The following is a 21,680-nucleotide window of genomic DNA, read 5'->3' on the forward strand; positions in this document are numbered from 1 at the left end:
TAATATTCAACACAAAAATTACTGAGCACATACATGCGGGCAACTAGTTACTGGAGACACTGAAATTGATAAGGCAGATTTGACCATCAAGGTTATTACAATGACCAGTTATATTTTTTGTCCTACCATGTTGCTGACATACAAATCCAAACTATAATTATGCACTAGCATTAAACAATTTAATAAATATAATGGAGACAATGTCAGAGCGTATATACACATTAAATGGTCTCCCCTTACTACCATACTCTGATTACATTAAATAGTGTCAGAGGTATGGTTAATTTTCACTCCAAAATGCCATTGTAATTTTCTTTATTTGTGTAATTAAACTAGAAGATCTGCAGCACATTAAAACAGAGCTGAAATAAGGTTGCTTAAATGACAGCATTTTGCTTTGGGGCAAATAAAACATTTCAGGCAAATTCATTATCTCTTAAGCAGGCATTGTTCACAGATCGTAAAAATGCTTATTTATTTCATTAATAAGATTGGATCTTCTTTATTTATTTTTATCACGTGCAATATCTTAATATTCTTGACTTAGATTTTTAGAGTAAAGGCTTTACCAACTAGCTTGCTTTTTAATTAGATTTTCTGGTGCTAATGTTCCCTGATAATTCGTAAGGCTAATTTGTTGTCATCAGAAGATAACATATACGTGATGCTAACTAGTATTGAACCTCTAAATAATAGAGCGCTAGTAATTTTACTTAAGATTTTTCTGTGATATAATCCTGGGACAGTTTAAGGTTTATGGCCATATACACAAAGCTATACATGAAATATTTCCAAATAATAACTGTACTTAAGTTTTTTCCATGCTTTTATTATTCATGTTTCTTGGACTTTTCAGCTGAAGTCTACCAAAGGGATAAACAGAGTATATCTGTAAGGAATCTTCTCAGTATGATGTATGTTAAAATTAAGGGGAGAGCAGCTTTTCCACATGGGAAGTCTGGTCAGTTGGAAGTGCAGGAACAGAGCTCAAGGAAGAGGTATACGATGAAAGTGACAAGAGAAGAAGACCAGAGCTCTGTGAGATAATTCGTGTGTAACATAGGCCTAGTTAAAAAGCTAAGCAAAACTAATCACTCAATGTCAATGAAGCTGTGCAGACCAAAAAAAAAAAAAAAAAAAAAAAAAAAAAAAATGCTTAAGATAGGGTGATCCACAGTGTGGAAGAGGCAAAGAAGAAAAGATAACACAGAACGAATCATGGGATTATGGAAGAACAGAGAGGTTTGAGTAATTAAGGCAGGATTGAGGGGAAATGAAGTCATTTAGTATTGATCATGTATTCACATAATTTAATAAAATTGTAAAGAATTAAATATAGATTTGACAGATCTTTTTTGTGATGGTTTTAGTGTGCTATTTTTCTGTAAGACGTTAACATGACAGAAAGACATTCAGTATTCATTATTTCAACCAACAAATATTTATGGAACAAGCTCCTTGTAAAACAAAACATTGTTCAAGCCATGTTAGGGCAAAATTAAAAAGGTAAAGATGAACACTCTCGAATTAAGACAAAAAGGAACAGGCTCTTTGTAAAACAAAACATTGTTCAAGCCATGTTAGGGCAAAATTAAAAAGGTAAAGATGAACACTCTCGAATTAAGACAAAAATGGTGAGGATCACTGGAGTCAAGAATTGATGGGATCATGGCCACGAATAATGAAATGACGTTTCCAGGGAATCTGAAAACCAGTGACAGGATGTTCAAGACAGCTGGACTCTTTATGCTCACATAAGATCTACTCTAATAGTGTATTAGAGCTATTATCACAGATGTGAATTCAATAAGCAATAATCAATTGTATAGGACACATCCCTGCAAACCATTGTGTAATTGTGTGAACTAACAGCTCTAAAAATGCAAAAGGAGAGATCATTTCTACCTAAGAAAACCAGATAAGGTGTGAGGAAAGGTTGAACATGGAATCCTGGCCATAGGAATGGAAAGTTTTCCAGCAGTAAAAAACTGGAGGAAGAGCAATAACCCAGGAGTATAGAGGGTTCAGCAAACCATAAGATAAATATACTACTGGAAGCACAGACTTCATTGAGAGAATTAGTGGATCAGAGAACTGGAGAACGACTCAGTACAGAGGGCAGTACAGTTGCAGAGGCCCTTAGTGCCTAGAAAAGGATTGATGCAGTAACAGTCTGATGAGCAAGACAAAACAGTGCCTAGAAATGGATTGATGTAGTAACAGTCTAACGAGCAAGATAAATCAGAATCAAAAGCTGTTTAGGGAAATTTATCCCACCACATGTTGAAAACAAGATGGGAAAAACTCATGGTGAAGTACTTTCATCGTAAATTTTATACTCTGAAAACAAAACCTCAAAACTGGATTGATTTTTATGAGCGGTGAAATGTTCACAGGAAATTATATGAGTATTTGCAAGGATAGTTGGGAAGAAATGAAGCTACTTGGGTTAATAAGTGATTTCTTAATTAAGTAGGAAGTGAGCTGAAGGAAAGACTCATAAGAAAATGAAAACAATAATGATGGTTTCTTTTTACTAACTAGGCCAGAATGGCAACCTTACAAAAATGTCTAAGTGTTGAGTATTACTCTTCCCTCAAAAATTATGGATTCTTTTGTTTATCCCATCGAACTTAAAGGTCTATTCTTCCTTTAATCTGACTAGTAAAATATAATTTTAAGAAGATAAAGATGTAGAAATGGTTTACCTATGAGCATTATTAACAATGGAAGTTATTGGCAGATTATTTGGTAATATTTTTACATTTAATACGCCTCTTCACATTTGGCAGTTTTCTGTGCAACAGTGGAAGTAATGGATAAGGGGTGATTTTCTTGGCTAAGGAATAGTGAATGCAAAATAAATGAAAATCTTGAACTCAGGCATACACTTAAGATGCTAGTTATGACTACATATTTCAAAAAGCTGTTACTATCACACAGAATCCTTAGAACCAAGAAGTGATTTAGCCTCAAAGTTTATTTTTAACTTAGACTCTTTTTCTTCCTCATAATTCTTAGATTTTTTTAGAACACATCCAAGAAACAAATATTACGAGAATTTCTCAATTCTGAAGCTTAGCAAATTTAGTTAATAGCATTTTTTGCTCTCTATACCTCAAGAGAACATCAAAATCCAACCTTCAGACTTAGTGTCTTCCTGGATTCTTAGATTCTAGTGTTCATACATGCATTAGTATGCTCGGTCTGTTGTAATGAAGTACCACAATTGAGTGGCTTAAACAACAGAAATTTATTTTCTCACAGTTCTAGAGAATAGAATTTCAAGATCAAACTTTCAGTAGGGTTGGTTCCTTCTGAGTCCTGTGAGAAAGAATCTATGCCATGCCTCTTCTGCTGGTTTGCTGTCAATCTGTGGCTCTCCTTGACTTTATAGAGCATCAACTTGATCTCTTCCATCATCTTCACTTGGTGTTCTCCTGATGTATGTGTCTGTGCCCACATTTCTCCTTTTCATAAGGCCATGATGAGTGATATTGGATTGGGGCATACCCTACTCGTATGACTTCATCTTAACTAATTATGTCTGCAGTGATCCTGTTTCCCAACAAGGTGACATTCTGAGGTACTAGGAGTTGGGACTTCAATGTAGGCATTTAGGAGGACACAATTCAACCTGTAACAATATGTAATAAATAGATGGATATGGACATTCTTGGAGTCATCCTGCAGATTATCTACTCATTTGAGATCATCTGTCTCTCATAGTTATCCAGAGAGATTAAAGACAGGGCAGTTTTCATCAGAAGAGGGATCGTTTTCCACAGGTACCCAAGCACTACTATTGGGGATCACCTCTTAACTGACTCCCCTAATATCAGCTCTTACCCTAACTCCAATTCTCTAGCTTATGCTTTACCTGAGTCACCCAGGTAAATGCCACTTTTATATTATCCTGTTCCCTAATAACTTTCAGTGGTTTCTTGTTACCTGCAAGGTAACACGCAAGTTCCTAAGTGTGCCATTTAGAGTCTTCCATCCACCAAAACATCCCTGCCATTTAATACTGTCAACTGTTCCATGTGCAAATCCAAAGTTCCAGTCAAATTCAGGTACTCACTGTCTTCTGAACACACCAAAAACTTTCTCATTTTTGTAATTCTGTTTATATCATCTATTTTTATTTGCATAAGAAATCCTCTTTCTTTTATGTGGCCTATAAACCTGACTGAAATGCCACCTCCTCCATGACACCATCACTATGCACAAGTTATTCCTGCCTGTCATTCCTATAGCACTTGTTCCTATAGGAATTGCTCATTTCTATAGCAATCTTATAAGTTATTTTATATTCATTTCTCTTTGCATTGCTAGATTTCTAGAACATGTTTATGTCTTACCTCCCTAGCTAGCCTGTGAACATCTTGGGAGTAAGTAATTCTGTTATTCATAGTGTAATACTGGTCCTCAGATGTTATTGACGTAATTAAGATTGATTCGTTGTACTTTTTTTTTTTTTTTTAACCAGTGAAGTGTTTTGTAGCTGTGTTTTTATTTCGTTTAAATTGCTGAACATCCATAGTTAGTTGTTACATTTCTAGTTCACAGAGTTTGACATTATCTCATATACAGTCAGGAGTCGAGGGATTTGGATTCATCTCATTGAACTAGTATATCCAGTCCTCACTTACTTACCTTACCTATAAAATGAGGAAGTAACACTAATTTTGTTATAAGGTTGCTCTCAGATCTAAAATTCCACAATTTAAAAATCTATACATTATGTTTTAAAAAATGCAATCTCTATGTAAAGTTAATTGGGCATGACAAGCTTGTATACAGATACATGGATGGATGTAATTGATTAAGTGTTGTTGCTTTTTTGTTAGTGCTGACTGATAATTTAGTGACCCTCAATTATTTGTTTGGTTTTATAATCCATACTCTAGCTACATTGTAAATAGTTTTGAAGTGATCTATTGAAAATGAAAACTAGAAAGTAATTTGAAGGCAATTCCTGTAATGTTACATAAGAAACTACTCCTAGCAGTGATTAGCTACAGGGAGCAGAATCAGGGAAATTAGGGGTAGTGGAATATTCAATTTAATATTTTTACATATTACTTTCAAAATTAAAAAATAATACTTAGCCAGTTTTGGGGCCAATGCCATTTTTTAAAGAAAATACATCAGGATGGTGAAAATCAATAATAAAAATATATATAAATGTCTTCTTCTTCCTTCATATGGAGTCTTAAATGCAAAGTGTCAAATCTAAAAGTGTCTGTGAAATACATAGATAGCTTTATTGGAGTCTTAGATGCAAAGTGTCAAATCTAAAAGCGTCTGTGAAATACATAGATAGCTTTATTCTTGTCCTTTCATATTAGGATATGCAAAGTGATTCCTCATGGTGCTCCCTTCAGTAGCATATATGCTAAAATTATAACAATACCCAGAAGATTAGTATGGTCCTTGTGCAAGGATGACACACAAATGTGAAAAGTATTCCATATTACCATATTTTACCCCCCCACACAAATTATAAAGTGACACAAGGAAACATTTGGAGGTGCTGAATATGTATTTTACTTAGACTGAGGTGATGTTATGAGTATTTGCATATATTCAAATTCGTAAAATTGTGAACAATAAATATATGCAAGTTTTTGAATTTCAGTTATGCCTCAGTAAAGCTAAAAATGTAAAAATGTGCTTCCTCAGGCTGGGCATGATGACTCACGCCTATAATGCTAGCACTTTGGGAGGCCAAGACAGGTGGATCATCTGATTTCAGGAGTTCAAGACCAGCCTGGCTAGCATGGTGAAACCTCATTTCTACTAAAAACGATATAAAAAAATAGCTAGCCGTGGTGGCGCACAACTGTAATCCCAGCTACTCAGAAGGCTGAGGCAGGAGAATCACTTGAATCCAGGAGGCAGAGGTTGTAGTGAGCCAAGATTACGCCATTGCACTCCACCTTGGGCAACAAGAGTGAAACCCTGTCTCAAAAATAATTAAATAAATAAATAAATAAATAAATAATTTTTTTAAAAAGTGGCTCCTCATGATAATTAGTGAAGAGATTAGTGTTTTGAACATGAAGAAAATGTAAAATAAACAAGTCACCCAAAAGAAGCAAAATAATATATGGTACTTGGTATCTGAATTGACTAAATTACAAGTACATAAGCACTGAATATGATTCTAAATTTTCTGGAATATCAGATTAAGAAGAGTGTCTTGGCTGTATCCTTTTAATTGCATAATAAAAAAGCATCTAAATAATTCTACAGAGAAAAACTATCTTGACATTGACTTGAAGATAAAACCCACTTTGTTAGTTCTTTTGTAAGGGATATTGAGACACAAAACAGACCATGTCTTCAACTACAGTTTTGAAAAAGATGCACTTTGTTCAGTGGACATTTCTTTTACTGAGCTCGAACAGTACTGAGAGCATAATACTCTATCTTAACACAAGGGACTGAGTTATTCTTGCAGAGAATGAGTAACAAGGCCTAGGCCCTTTGCTTTCTGATGATCCAATTTTGTCAAGGTTTAACGGGAAGAAATGAAATTTCTGGCTCATTAATGTTTCCGTCAAATTACCTTGTAAAACTCAAGTGAGTATAGTATGTCAGACCAAGACAGGGAGGAACCTAGTAGGTAGGTATGCCCTCTTACGGAGTTCTCATTGAGAATCAGCCTCTGTTGCAGTACAAGTAAATCAGAAAGGTGATGGACAAGTTCAAGAAAAGTGAGATCACTAACTAGACAGTGAAAACAAGTGGATCTGGAGCTGAGGAACAGAACTCTGGTCCCAGGGCCAAGAGAGCCTGAAGGTGAGTATAAGAAGTTATCCAGTTCTCCTTTCTGCAGCAAGATAATGTAGGGTACCCAGCACCTTACCAAAATACTGGGGAAGAAGTTAAGACAGACATTAGAAGTGCACATCAGTTCAACCTGTTGGAAATTCAGCTGAAGATTTCAACCTGTTAGAACTTCAACTTTGTGGGATTTTCAAGTAGCTGAAAGACTAAGACTAGGTTTAATCACAGTTTGTTATAGGATCCCCATCCTGGTCTTCATGAACTAGGCTCTATTGGCCACTGTGTATAACTGCACATTGCTTCCTTAAATAGGATGTTGATATTTATGAACCATCACCTTTCTAAGGTAAAGGCATTTCAAATGACGGGAAAATATGACCTCTTTTTATTTTTGTTGGTAAGCCCTCTTTGCACCAGATTCTGAGTGCGGAGATTAACCAAATTGTTCTTCACTTGTATTCTTCTATAATCTTCTCCAACAAATACTCAATCCAAGAACTATCACCTGTTGCTTAACGGTGCTAATTTTTTTAAATAAACACAACTCATTATTTCTACCAATGTCAGTGTGGAGAGTGAAGGACACTGACATTTATTAAACTTCACTTATGAATCAGATATGCTGCCAACCACTAATTTTACTAATTTGTTCATGATCTTATGCTTAGAACTTGGATCAAATCCAGGTCCATTTAATGCCAGAACATTTATTTCCACTGAGTATTACTGCCCAATACAAAAATTAAAGTAATTTTCTCTGACCCTATGTGTATTTCAGGCATTTGTTGACCCAATACATACAACATAAGTGCTGTGTGCCCAAATTTACCTTCTGTGTAACTCCAGATTTAAGGATCTTTCTACTAGAGTCCTGTGTATTCAGATGCAGATAAATGGTCAAGTTCACTGACTATAGTTTATAAATAGTTTTTATAATAGGTGTTTGCTTCATACATTAGGTTCTAACTTCCAAGGGTGACCCTGTGCCAGAGTTCCCATATTCAACAAAATGGCTAAGAGCTTCTCCAGGTGCTGGCTCTTTTCCTGAAACCTCAGGTAAATGGCCATCGTAGGGATGCAAGTTTGGATCAGAGTTTAAGATAAAAGACTAGATTTATTTGAGTTATGAAGCCCAAAGGCACTTCTGGACATTCATATACAGACGTTCACACATACACACACCATTCTGCCTTCCCTAGCCATAGGCACACTTACCTAGGAAATTTGTGCACAAAAGCTTGTCTAGGAAAAAACAACTCTTTCAATAGACAAATAATTTTTAAAAACTGGCAGACAATTAATACCAAAATCCTATTAGAAAAAAATGTGAAAGAAAGCAACAAATTTGTCAGTAGATGAGCATTTATAAGAAAAATGTTGCTACAGGCCAGATATGAAAGCTGTCACCTAAAGTTTTACTATGCATTGAAAATTGTAATAAAGCTTTTACAACTATAAAGGAGGACCATGCATCATAAGTGCAAGAACTCAAGACAGTGGGAGGAAATAGAATTTCAACTGGCAGAATTCAGTGAAATGGAAGAAACAAACTAAAACCACAAACAAAACAAATTAAAACAAACTAAAATCACAGAAATGTAACAGAAGTACACAGAGGAGACATGAGAACAGACACTGAAGAAAGCACAGCAAAAAGAGGATATAATGAGGCAAAGCAAGGAATCAAAATTAAAATGGATTATATAAAGAATTAGGGAAAATATGATAGGTACATAAACCAGACAAGGCAGAAGTTGTATGTTCATAATTAGAGTCCATGAAAAATAAAACCAAAACTAATAGAACAGAACAAATATTTGAAAATATAATTTGAGGGAAAATAATGTTAAAAACAGAAAAGAATAACCATATATATTAAAAGCATATATTATGTAGCAGTAAAAACTGAGTCAATGCTGGGACATATCTTTCTGCTGCATACTCAGGATATATGTACTTAAGACACATTCTAGTAAATTAATACAGAAAGCATCTTTTAAATGGCCAACCAAAAAGATCATATTATTTGCAGGAGGAAAAAAACTCAGGTTGGCCTTTGATTTCTCCTTGTTTGTATGCAGCACTAGATATTAGTGGAACAAAACCTCTGAAATACTCAAGGAAACAAAGTTTAAGCTGGGGATTTCATGCCCAGCCAAGATGTTCATTAAGTATAAAGCCACAAACAATATAGAATGTGCCACAACTCAAGAAATACTGCTCACATGCCAGAGACTGAATTTCAACCAATCAAGGATGACAGGCAAAACTTTAGCAAATGGCTGGTGATAAGCATTAATATACTTAGTAGAACGAAGAAAAGTAGTAGAAAGAAATGTGTGGATTCGATGAAAAAGTCCAAAATGAATTGTATATGCCCTGGCAATTAAAAATATACAAACAACAAAAAATTGGGAGAGTAACTCAGAAGGAATTTTAGTGATTTATCAAAACAAACAAACAAAAAAAGAAAACAAACAAACAAAAAACCAAGCATGTAACTACCATATGTAGAAACCCATAGGTACAATATTGACTGATTGCACCATCTGTAACAGTGTGGAGCCAAAGTATATTACCTAAAACTGATAAATTAAGTCATAGAATTATAACATAGTATGGTTGTATCACTTAACAGTACAAAAGAGTAAATAAACATTATTTTTAAAAATCAAACACAATTACTAAATAGCTAAAAATAGAAATGTTTCACAATTTGGCATGGCCATACTGAATTTTAAAATCGTACATCTGAAACTTGCATAGCGCTTTAAATAGAATAATGAGATGAATATATTTTTTTCTCTCAAGAAGATACTCTTAAAATAACTTACAGCAAAACATAACCATAAAATAAATATCATTCTCCTCCTTGTACTTATTTTCTAGAAAATGTATTATATTGAATGAAAGTATGACCAAGTTGAAGATTATAAGCCTAAAGAAAATAATAGTACAACAATATCTGCTGACTTTCAGTAGCTAATACCACTTGAGTGACTGTAGAATCAGTTTCTTTTCCCTGGCTCTGAATGCTGAATCAAGAATCAAGGAAGCTATGCTGCACCCTTTACTAATGGTATTATGTTGGACAAATATAGTATTGGGAGGCAGTCAAATATAATGGGAAGGAAACTTAGGGTAAAATGTTGGCTGCACCTATTACCAATAGCCGGATGCCAAGGGAGCTGCAAAACTCTTTTTAAGTCCTAATGTAATCAGCAAAATGTCTTCAAAATGTAGTTACCCAAATCATTAACTTCAGAAGGTAGAGGTTTACTGTGTACCTATGAATACTATTTCTATGATTATCAAAGACTCCTTTGTTTACAAGAATTTTTCTAGATTATTTATTATATAAATTCTATATAATCTTTTTTGATCCCAAACCCCAAAATTTACACTAAAAGTTGTGGGGGAGAAAAGAAAAAAGAATCAAGGAAGCATTGTCCTTTAGCAGGAAGTAGGAGTGCCCTCTGTAGGTGGACAGGGACATCTTCTCTCTCAAGGCGTGATTGCGAGGCTCTCCCATCACTGACATTGGTATTTAGGGGAACTCCTGGCTCTTTCATCTCAAGGGAGCGAAAATGTATTACAACACTTAGCATGGGATACAACATATTTGGGGATCCTAAACACTTTTGAGAATCTGACGAAAGCAGTAGGACCTTTCTCCAGAGAAAATGGACATGTCACATATTGCCTATAATCCTGTGAGACTCACAGAGGCCCCAGAAGCTCATCCAGAGAGACTCTCAAAATGTATGGACTCCAGATTAAAGACCCTGGTTTTAAAAGTTCTTTGGACTTTGGTCTGAATTTTCAGTGTAGAGCTTACTGGTCGTAAATACAGCTGTTACTGCATGCTGTTATGGAAGGAAGGCTGCTAAAATAACATTCCCAGTCCACCTAAGGTATCTTTCTTATTTATTCTGGTATGAGTGACAGTCCTCAAAGTCTGATCCCCAGACCACCTAACTGAGAAATACCTGGATTCCTGTTAAAAATGGAGGTGGATTTGTTTGTTTCTAACCCACACACTAATCTCGAAAAGGCAGATGCATCTGCAACAGCAAAGCTTCCCTGCTTCTCCAAACTCTATGTAGAACAGCAACAAATAACCCCACCCTTAGTCTCACTGCCTTCTAAAATGAAACATTCCAGAGCTGCTGCAATAAGTTGCCAAGGGGAATAATTAATCATTATAAATCCAAAAGTGTTTTTCGTTTTGTTTTGTTTTTTCTATTTTAAAGTGACTAACATTTTAGAGCATTTACCACATGCCAAACCTGCAGGTAGACACTATCACAAAGGATGTTTATGTTCATTGCTGCTCAATCATCACTTGTCCTAAAAATAGGAAGATGTTCCCGGGTCACTAGCTTTACTCATTTGCATGCAGCTCAGCGTGGTGGCAATGCTGAAGCAAGCATACACGATGTCTGACTAGTAGACACACACCACATCACAATTAAGTGTTCAATTACCCATGTGGCAGATAGGCAGGATGAAGCCCTGTGTTCTGTCTTTTTAGTCAGAGATTAGAACATGTCTTAAGAATGAGCATTGCCCTACATGGTTATCTCTATGGGCATTGTAGTTCAATTTGAAAAACACAAAGCACTTTTTATTCCAGCAGATTTTCACTATTGTATTTTTTAAGGGGTGATCATATAGGTACCCAAGATAAAGGAATGTCAGGATTTATGGATTAAAATAATCGCTTTTCATTGTACCAAGAAAGACTGATGGAATGTTGATCTCAAACTTGAACCAACTGCTCAGATTACTTCATTTAAATCTGAGTGCATCTCTGTCTGTACTGCTGACTTATGCTGTAGATCTTTCTCTTTGCAATTTTTTTTTTTATCTTCATATGAAGCGAAACTCTGGACATGTATAGCAGTGCGCACACAGTATTTAATTTGGTAGTCTGTGCTTGGCGGGACCAATGCGACAGAGCCTCACATGCTCCCATTTGTTACTGCACTTCTATAGAATTCGCAATGAATTTCACAGTGGAATGTGCCATATAAAATGTTCTTGATTTCACACACCTTTTAAAGTAAAAAGATCACTTAAAAACTCTCTAAATTCAAATAAAGTGAACTAGATAGACTTTTTGGTGTTTCTCTACTAAGGGCCTTAAATACTGAGGAAAATAAACTTTTCATCTGTTTTCATTTTCAGATGTCACCATTTTAAAATAAATGTTATTATGTATGTCTTAGGTTATAACATGATGTTATGGGATACATATAGACAGTAATATGATTACTGTAGTCAAGCAAATTAATGTATCTGTCATCTCACAGAATTTTATTTTCTGTGACAGAAGCAGCTAAAATGTCCTTAATTAACAGAAGTCCCTGGTACTATACAATTTTATTAACTCTAGTCTTCATGTTGTACGTTAGATCTCTAGATTTGTTCATTCTACATATCTGCTACTTTGTATCATTTGACCTACATCTTCCATCTTCTCCTTATCCCCCTAACAACTGTTATTCTCTATGTCTGTATTTTTGTTGAGCCTTTAAAAAGGAGATCCTGCTGTTTGCCAAAACATGGATGGACCTAGAGGACATCATACTAAGTAAAATGAAGCAGACATGGAAAGAAAAATAGTATATAATCTCACTTATAGGTGGAAGCTTAAAAAAAAGTCAAATATTCATATTGAATTATTAAAAGCCACTGTTGGCATTAAAGACCAAATATACCATTAACCCAGTCATCTTCACACACACTATTTGAATTTCCTCTATCCTGATTTTATCAATACATACATTATAAATGAAATACTATACTGTGTAAGCTCCTTCTTTTTTCTTATACATAACTTGTTTTTATTTCCATAATGGTCATTATTTAAATTATATAAATTATAAGAATATTTAATTCCACATTGTTAGGTAGATCATCCTAGTTTTTATTTTTATAAGTAACTCTACCATAAACAGTTTATAGTACTATACAACATACTGATGTTTAAGACCTTGGGCTTTGAAGTTGGGCAGAATAAACCTCAAATCCTGTCAGAACCTCTTAATAGTAGTGTGTCTTTAGGCATGCTATTTAACGTCCCTGAGCCTCAGTTCACGTGTGTCCTAAATGGATACAGAATGGTATCTTCCTGATAAATCTATCATGAGAATTAAATAAGATAACCTATGGAAACCAATAGGTTGCAAATGCTCAATAGTTGTTAGCTATTGTTATAACACTTTTTGTCCTTCTGAATTATCAATCTGAGTTGATTTCCCAAGAATGAGAATATTAGTTAAATGATGTGGAGACTCATTAATTTAATCATAATATAATTGAATGTCTACTCTATGTTAGGTGCTGAAAGAAAGTGGTAATCAGTCAGGTGAGCCCCCTAAGTAAGAAGTGTTTGCAGTTTGGAAGAGAAGATGGACATTACATTAAATTATTATTTTTAAATATAGTGTTGCAGAAGAGAAAGTACAAGTGTTAAGAAATGTAAACCAAGGAGATATATATTGCCTAATTAACTTCCAAAGTATTGAACATTTAAAATAATATGTGAGAGTAATGCACTAGTTACCAAAATTCTCAATAGCTTTTAGCTCAAATTTTTCATTGCTACCTAAATATCTGCAAAATAAATTTTGTCAAAAAGATTTACCCATCTTTTGTCCACTAAGGATGTGGCTATGTACTTCAGAAAATAAAATTATCTTACTACCTATTTTGGATTCTCCTTTATCTATTTCCTATATATTTACCATTTTTCTATATATTTTCCTATATATTTACCATTTTTCTAGTATTAAGTGTTATGGTTATTGTACTAAAGTTTTGCTGTTTGGTATTACTACATATATCTTGCCTTTCCTTTATAATTTCTTCCATTGATTCAATATTTATACTGTGCATTTTCCAAAGATCTTTCTATTCTTGACCTTGAGAGTCCTCTCGCTGTATCTAAAAATGCCACTCATATCACAGCAGGCATTTTTTCCCTTTTCTATACATAAATCATGGTCACTGATGTTCACTCAAGCACTGTGCAAAGAAGTAAAATGTAGCCTGAAGACACAGCCTAAACACTCTGTTCTGATAAAAATAAACTATGTTAAAGTCATTATATATCTTTGCATTTTTGTTAAGAAAAGGTGATTATGTTGTGAATTTTGTAAAATCTTCAGAGTATCTTCATGTGTTAGAGGGGGAACTCCCCCTACTGTAAAAGTGACTCTTACAATTTGCATTTATATTTATGTTGTTCTTTTACAAAGATGATTCACCAAGTCATAGCTCAGCAATGTAAACCAAAAACCAAAGCACTTATGCTTGAGAAATTTCAACATGAATGTTACCAGACTTTTTCTTAATATTTAAAAACCACTCCTTTTGGACCACATTTGAATGTTCTTCAAGTATCCCATGAACATTGTTTATAATTATACGTGTCATACATATATAATTGAATTATGCTTTTAAGAATAATCTGATGAAGATGGATAGAGTACTAGAATTTAATCAGTCTTGAGGACAGACTATGTCATCATTACACTTTATCAATTACAGATCCTTGATGGAAGCATCACATAGTTGTGATTTTTATATTTCCTGCATTTAAATTCTCAACTAAGCTCTCCAAAATTGCAAGAGCAATATGGCTAGAGGTAAAGATTGTAATACAACAACATTACTCTTTCAAAAAGTATACCATAATTCTTTAAAATAGAGACTATACACCCTGGGCATACATAGGTATGGTTTAAGTAGAGGGTCACCTGATAGTCTGACTCGGGGCAATAATCAAATTGTTTAACAGCCAGGGCCTCCAATGGTACCAGATATTGCTTTGTTATAACTGGATTATGCAGAGATCAAAGGCAGGGGCTTTTAATGAAATTATGGAAGACTTATAAAAAAAGAGAGGATTATGAAAAAGTCCTAAATTAAATACAATTAAAATTCAAAATGATATTTTTCAACCTGAGAACTAAAATAACCATTTTTTATTAGATTCTTAACCATGTTTACTGACATCATCAATATGTAAATATTACACCAGACACTTGGAAATTCATTATATTATGTAATATTCACACTCCAGTGAGGCTGGTAGTATTAATTCTGTTTTATGGATAAGGAAATGGAACACTGATGTTACATAAGAAGTTAACTGGCAGAAACAGAATGTGAATCTGGTCTCCTAACCTCAAGTCCTTTCCCCAGTCCAATGTCAAGCTGCCTCTCAAAGGTGTTTACTAGATGTGTATAGAGATGACATGGATGGGTTGCTGGGTGAGTAATTAGATAGCAAACCTACTTCATTGTTCTTTCACAGTGTATTATCATCCTTAACTCTAAAATACTAAATGTTTTTGGAAAGTAAAATTTGTTCTTTCATCAAGGGAAAGTTTCCAGAGTTTATTAGAAAAGTAGTTTTTAAAAGTTATACATAAACTTATAAAATTCCGAGAAGAATACAGTGACCTGCTACTATTAAAAAATAACTTTTCTTCCACTTGAGTTGTTTGTGCTATTATTTTCAATTAATTTATATTTATGTATTTTAACTCTATTGTCTTTTTTATTTTTGTATCAGGTGAAAATGTTTTGAAAATGACTCTGGCTAACTAATTAACTAAACATTCAATAAAATCACCTTTATGCCTACATCAGTAATTTAAATGAATCATGTTTTGAAAGTTTTTTTAAAAAGAAAAGGTAGAGACATGGATGCAGCTGGAAACCATCATTCTCAGCAAACAATCGCAAGAACAGAAAACCAAACACCACGTGTTCTCACTCATAGGTGGGAATTGAACAATGAGATCACTTGGACTCGGAAGGGGAACATCACACACCAGGGCCTATTATGGGGAGTTGGGGGGAGGAATGGCATTGGGAGTTATACCTGATGTATATGACGAGTTGATGGGTGCTGACGAGTTGATGCGTGCAGCACACCAACATGGCACAAGTATACATATGTAACAAACCTGCACATTGTGCAAATGTACCCTAGAACTTAAAGTATAATAAAAAAGAAAAAAAATAAGAAATACATATAATAACAAAAAAAAAAAGAAAAGGTAGTAGGTTTCAGAGTTTGAATTGAATACCCAACAAAATTCTAAACCCTTATTTAGCAATTGCTAATAAGAAATTGTAAAATAATCAATAATAAATCCAAATACTATAAAATGGATTGGTAGGCTTGTAGATAAGAGGAATTCTATAGATATGCTGTTTAAGAACTGAAGGTCATTTGATGCCACTATTGAAAAAATGAGGCCTGGCACGGTGGCTCATGCCTGTAATCCCAGCACTTTGGGAGGCTGAGGCAGGCAGATCAAGAAGTCAGGAGTTCGAGATCATCCTGGCCTACATGGTGAAACCCTGTCTCTACTAAAAATACAAAAATTAGCTGGGCATGGTGGCACGTGCTGGTAATCCCAGCTACTCAGGAGGTTGAGGGAGGAAAATTGCTTGAACCGGAACCCGGGAGGCCAATTGAGCCAAGATTGTGCCACTGCACTCTAGCCTGGGCTACAGAAAAAGAAAAAAGAAAAAATACGTACTGAAAAAAGATCTGATGAAAGTACTGTATCTAAAGTAAATTTATTAATAGATTGGTACAAGTTGAGAGGAAATGGGCAGTAATGGGACTGGATGAGAGCTATACTGACAAATCACATATCTGTTCATGAGCCTGCCCAAGTCTACATTGTTATTTTTTTCAAATAAAATATTTGGATGAGATATAATCAACAAGGTTTTCATATCTGTGTGCATCAAACACTGGGAAAGACAGCTAATCCCTATGTTTACTTCCTACAGTTAGAACTCTCTAAAGGGATGATGAATGAGTTTAACCAAAAATAATAGATTGGGAATGATGAATGTAAAATCCGAACTTAGGTTCACAAAGATAACTGATTAAATATAATGTAAGGGGTATAGGAATTATCAAGAGTGTACGTATAAATAAAATGCTTAGAATTACAGTTTATTGCAAGCACTGTACAAATTAGTGTTGGGAGTTATGTACCTGCATAAACCCAATATGACTTGTTTGAAAGAAAGGAACTAATATTTCCTATGTGCTCCCTACCTATTAAATCCTACCCAGGATCCCGTAATTGTTCTTGACTCTACATTTAATAGGATCGGGAGAAATCTGGAGTCTATTCAGAAAAGGGCAATAAGGATGGTGAATGGTCTGGAAATCAAGGGCCACAAAACTATTGAAGAATTAGAGAGTAGTTTGAAGAAGAAAGCAGAACACAGTATCTGCCTACTAGGTTCTAATGAGCTACTAGGGATAAAGGACATAGTTTGGATTATTGCAATGGTCTACACAATTTAATAATTCAAAACACTAGGGAGGGGAAGTGGTAGAGTGATCAACTGCATCTGAATTTCAGGAAGACCACATTAACAGGAATTGAATCTTTACTTCTCGAAGTGACAAGCTTTGCATGCCCTGAACTGTCTTGTCTGAGAACCTGCTTTTGCACTAATCAACTCTTGTGGATCTGATCACTCATTTCTGAGAGCTTCAGTGGGAATGGTAATAGCACCTACCTCATGAAGTGAATATTAGTATTAAAGAAGATACTATGTGTTAAAGGTTTAATGCAGACCCTGTCACATATAAAGTGCTCAAAAATGCTACCTTTTTTATTACTAGATGACCAATTTCCAAAAGAGAAAAGGTACTTTTATCATAAAGAAATGGAACTTGACAACTCTAAGTTGCATTTTTGGGCGAAAAAAATGATACTTTTTAAAAAAATTACTAGTTGACCTTTTATATTACTACATGACCAATTTCCAAGGAGAATACTGAAGAAAATGTGCTTCTGTCATATATAAATGGAACTAGACAACTCTAAATTGCCTTCCAAATGGCAAAATCTAAAGATCCATGAATCATTACATTTCTACAGTGTTTTAAAGTATGCTTGCATTATGGTTATGACTACTTTGAGGCAAACATTTTGGTCTTTCTAGTCTGTAAACAGACCCTTAATATGCAATCTATATTAATAGTCAATGTGTGGGAAGTAATCTATATAAAGTAGTATAGTTCCTATGCAACTATATATTCCCAAATGTCTACATTGGTATTTTAGTTAAATGTGATATGTACAAATGCTTTTATTGGTATTTCAATTCAAATTTCCAAATATTACTGGTATTTGACGTTGTCAGTTTTCCTGAAATAATACATGGAATACATAAAAATGCATAATATATATAATTATTTTTACAATTGGTGAAACTTTGCATATTATGGACTCATTAACAATACATCAAGGCATATAAATAACTTTAGCTGGACCACAAAGCCTTTAAATGTAGTAATTCTGTATTTTCTCTGCAAAAGCCTGAAAATGGTAAAGGATAATAACTTCTAATAAATAGAATTATCTTTTATTTTGAAATTGAAGTACACCCTCACATCCTCTAAACCTACTGCCAAACCTTTCCCAGTTTGAGTGAGTGGCAGCTCTTAATAGACAGCAAAACAAATACTCTGTAGTACTAATAATTGAAAAATAATTAAAGAATGAATTAATGTCCCAGTCGTATTCACCTCAGAGTAAGTTACTGTGAAGGAATGTCTAAATAACAACATCAAATAAAATAGGGTAGAAGTAGGCTTAAGGAATTTATTTGAAATATAAATTGTGATTCATTTAAATTCAGATAGCAACTTGTATTGCATATTTATACTCTGTTTTAATAATAGCAACTTGTTTTAATAATAGCAACTTGTATTGCATATTTATACTCTGCCAGATACTCCTAAAATTATATTTAATATTTAATATTTAATATGGTATCCCTTATATAGTATGTATAATTTAATCCTCACAACAATCTTTCCCCTTAAAATTTCCACTTAGTGTATGAGAAAACTGAGCCTCCAACCAGTAACTCACCTAAAACAATATGAGTGCTAAACGAAGAGTGTAATATAAAACCTTGACTGAAGACCCATACATGTAACTACTACTGACCACCATTTACAAAAAGCTAAAAGAAATCAGCATCAACTAAGAAAGCAATCCTCAGTATAAAGTGACTCTCTTTTAAGGAGGAATAAGATGAAGATTATTTGGGCCGGGCACAGTGGCTCACACCTGTAATCCCAACATTTTGAGAGGTCAAGGTAGGAGGATCATGAGGTCAGGAGATCGACACCATCCTAGTTAACACATTTCGACTCTACTAAAAATACAAAAAAATTAGCCAGGCGTGGTGGTGGGCGCCTGTAGTCCCAGCTACTGAGGAGGCTGAGGCAGGAGAATGGCGTGAACCCAGGAGGCGGAGTTTGCAGTGAGCGGTGATGGCGCCACTGCACTCCAGCCTGGGCGACAGAGCGAGACTCCCTCTAAGAAAAAAAAAAAAAAAAAGATGCAGGTTATTTGTTACCGATGTGCTCTAGTGAGGCAAGAGGTATTTGATCATTCTTCATGGCACATTTAGTTTGTTTCCTTTCTTCCTATTTGGATAGTGGTCTAGGTTTTAATATAAAACTATACTTGGAGCATCTGCTAAAGCCCATCTATTAGGGTGGTGCTTCATTAGCTTTGGATATTTTTTAAATCAGTGCTAAATTTAGCAGCTGTAGGTCCTTGCATAAGTTTAGTCTTTCATAAAGAGAAGCATCTATATCTAGAATAACTGGGTTGGAATTCAGAACAATTAAGTGAAAGATGACCTTCTATCTTGGTCTTCAATTTGCTAGATTGCTGTTAAGTATGGTGTAAAACAGTTTTCAATGCTTAAAAACTATTAATATTTGATATAGTGCTCCTCCATTTACCAATCTCCACAATAATGTGATATGAGCAAAAATAATGCTTTGTGTTTATGTAGCACATGTCTCCATGGAGCCAAGAGGATTTGGTTGACGGCATCTAAAAATGGCGTTGTCAGGGAGAACAGAAAACTAATCTCGTAATTATATTGCCAGTATTAAAACTGACACTGATTCTATATGTGGCTACTAATGTGAACATTGTGCAGTCAAAGTAATACGGATGACTTCTTCCAGCCATCTTTATAATCAACAGTAACCATACTAAGAAGTCATACTATTTTGTATTATTTTACTTTGCCTTGGCAATGTTTAAATATTATACACATATACTTTCTTTTATTTAATAACCCTATTGTAAAAAGTAATGTGCTAAATAATTATAATTCTAAATATTTTTAAGGCAATAAAACAAATTATTACATTACAATGATTATTTTTAAAAATAGTCATTTTTTAATGTGCAAAAGCAGGCCCTGTAATGTTACTGTGTTGTGAATTGAGACTTTTTTAATGCATGGTTGCCTTTTCTGGATGGAAAATATTGATCTGTGTAGTAATGAAATGGTGACTCTCAAACCATAAGTTTCTTACCTCACCTCCACTTTTCCTCTGTGTCCTAGATAATTGGCTAAACCAGTGTGTGTGACTATGTAGTGTATTGGAAGGAGAATAGCCCTGGATTATATCAGTGGTTCTGAAATCTTATCACCAGAATCATCTTTAGGAGTTTTTAAACATACAGATTGCTAGATTTCACCCTCAGAGTTTCTAATTCAGTAGATCTGCAGTAGGGCCCCCATGTTTGTATTTCTGCAAGTTCCTATGTGATACTAAGGATGCTAAACCATCATCAGCTTGAGAATCAGTGATACAATCAATTAAACTTCTGCTTTTCCATTTACAGAGAAAGATAATTATAACTACATAGAAATTACATGCCAACCAGTGTTTGGGGAGATTCAAGCACAAGAAAAATAGAGAGAGAGAAGAAAACTATTTCTATTCAAAAAGAAAAATGTTAACTCTGGCTACATATTAATACCAATTCTAAGATCACTCTCAGCCTAGGCTCTCTGTTTGCATTACATTTTAATATTCCTTCAATACATATTTATTGAGCACTTATTATGCAGTAGGGACTTGCATGCAACAGAGAAAAAGAAATGACTCCAGTCTCTGTGGAGCCGAATTTGCATTTGATGTTATTTTGCTTTAATGTACATAATATGTCTTCAATTTTATTGCATATTTCTTTTGATCCCTATGCCTACTTCACTAAAATTCTTCTTTCCCTCTTCCTAATCTTAGTACATAATTGGTAGTTATAAATATTTTCCCATTTTGTCTTGCTTCTGTGTCCGAGTCTGAAGAGGGTGACAAAGATGGTTCTGACCATTGATAGCACTAAGTTTGGGCCACTGACACCCATGGATCTTTGGACAGGAGGATATTCTTGATGTTACGGGAAAGATAAGTATGACATAGGTATTTAACAAAATTAAATCATGGAAACTAAAACTATATGAACCTATGAAAAACAGTATTCAAGTTTATTGTTTCATTTTACATCTATTTGATTATTAATAATGTAGAAGCTATAACTTACCCATCATGTTGGCAAAATTTCCTTGTGGTCAATTTATAGAAACTGAAATAAAGATGTGCAGGAGAGTTACACATTGATATTTTTGATAGTATTGGTTTAAATAACAAACTACTGAAATGTAGTTGAAACATCTCAGAGAAGGGCCAGTTAAATAAGTTATTATATATATCAAAATTTTCATACCATTTAATTATTGAAATCATGATTTATAAGGTAATTTAAAGATATAAGTAAATATTTGATACAAGTTAAAAAATACCAAAACCAAAATTTTTTTTCAACTTTCTAAATCTAAGCATACAGAAGAAAATGCTTGGAAAATAGTATACCAAGTATTAACAGTAGATTTTTCTGCATTATAAATTATTTCTTTCTCTTTGCATTTGACTCTGTTTTACAAAGTCCATCTAAAGAGTGTGTTGTGTTTATTATGTGACAAAAATGTGTGTGTGAGTGTGT

The 21,680-nt window shown here is 34.2% G+C and overlaps 1 protein-coding gene and 1 non-coding gene across 7 annotated transcripts in view; both read left to right on the forward strand.

Annotated features, from left to right (window-relative positions):
• The window catches only part of MAGI2 (membrane associated guanylate kinase, WW and PDZ domain containing 2), a 1,465,424-nt gene that overhangs the window by 106,402 nt on the left and 1,337,342 nt on the right, over positions 1–21,680 (forward strand). The gene's annotated exons all lie outside the window — the stretch shown is intronic.
• LOC119626379 (U6 spliceosomal RNA) lies at positions 5,375–5,481 on the forward strand. Its single transcript, XR_005242548.1, has one exon. It is a non-coding gene; the product is annotated as a U6 spliceosomal RNA (small nuclear RNA).

The sequence above is a fragment of the Chlorocebus sabaeus genome, chromosome 21 (genome assembly GCF_047675955.1).
Source record: "Chlorocebus sabaeus isolate Y175 chromosome 21, mChlSab1.0.hap1, whole genome shotgun sequence".
In the NCBI taxonomy this organism is placed as follows: Eukaryota; Metazoa; Chordata; class Mammalia; order Primates; family Cercopithecidae; genus Chlorocebus; species Chlorocebus sabaeus.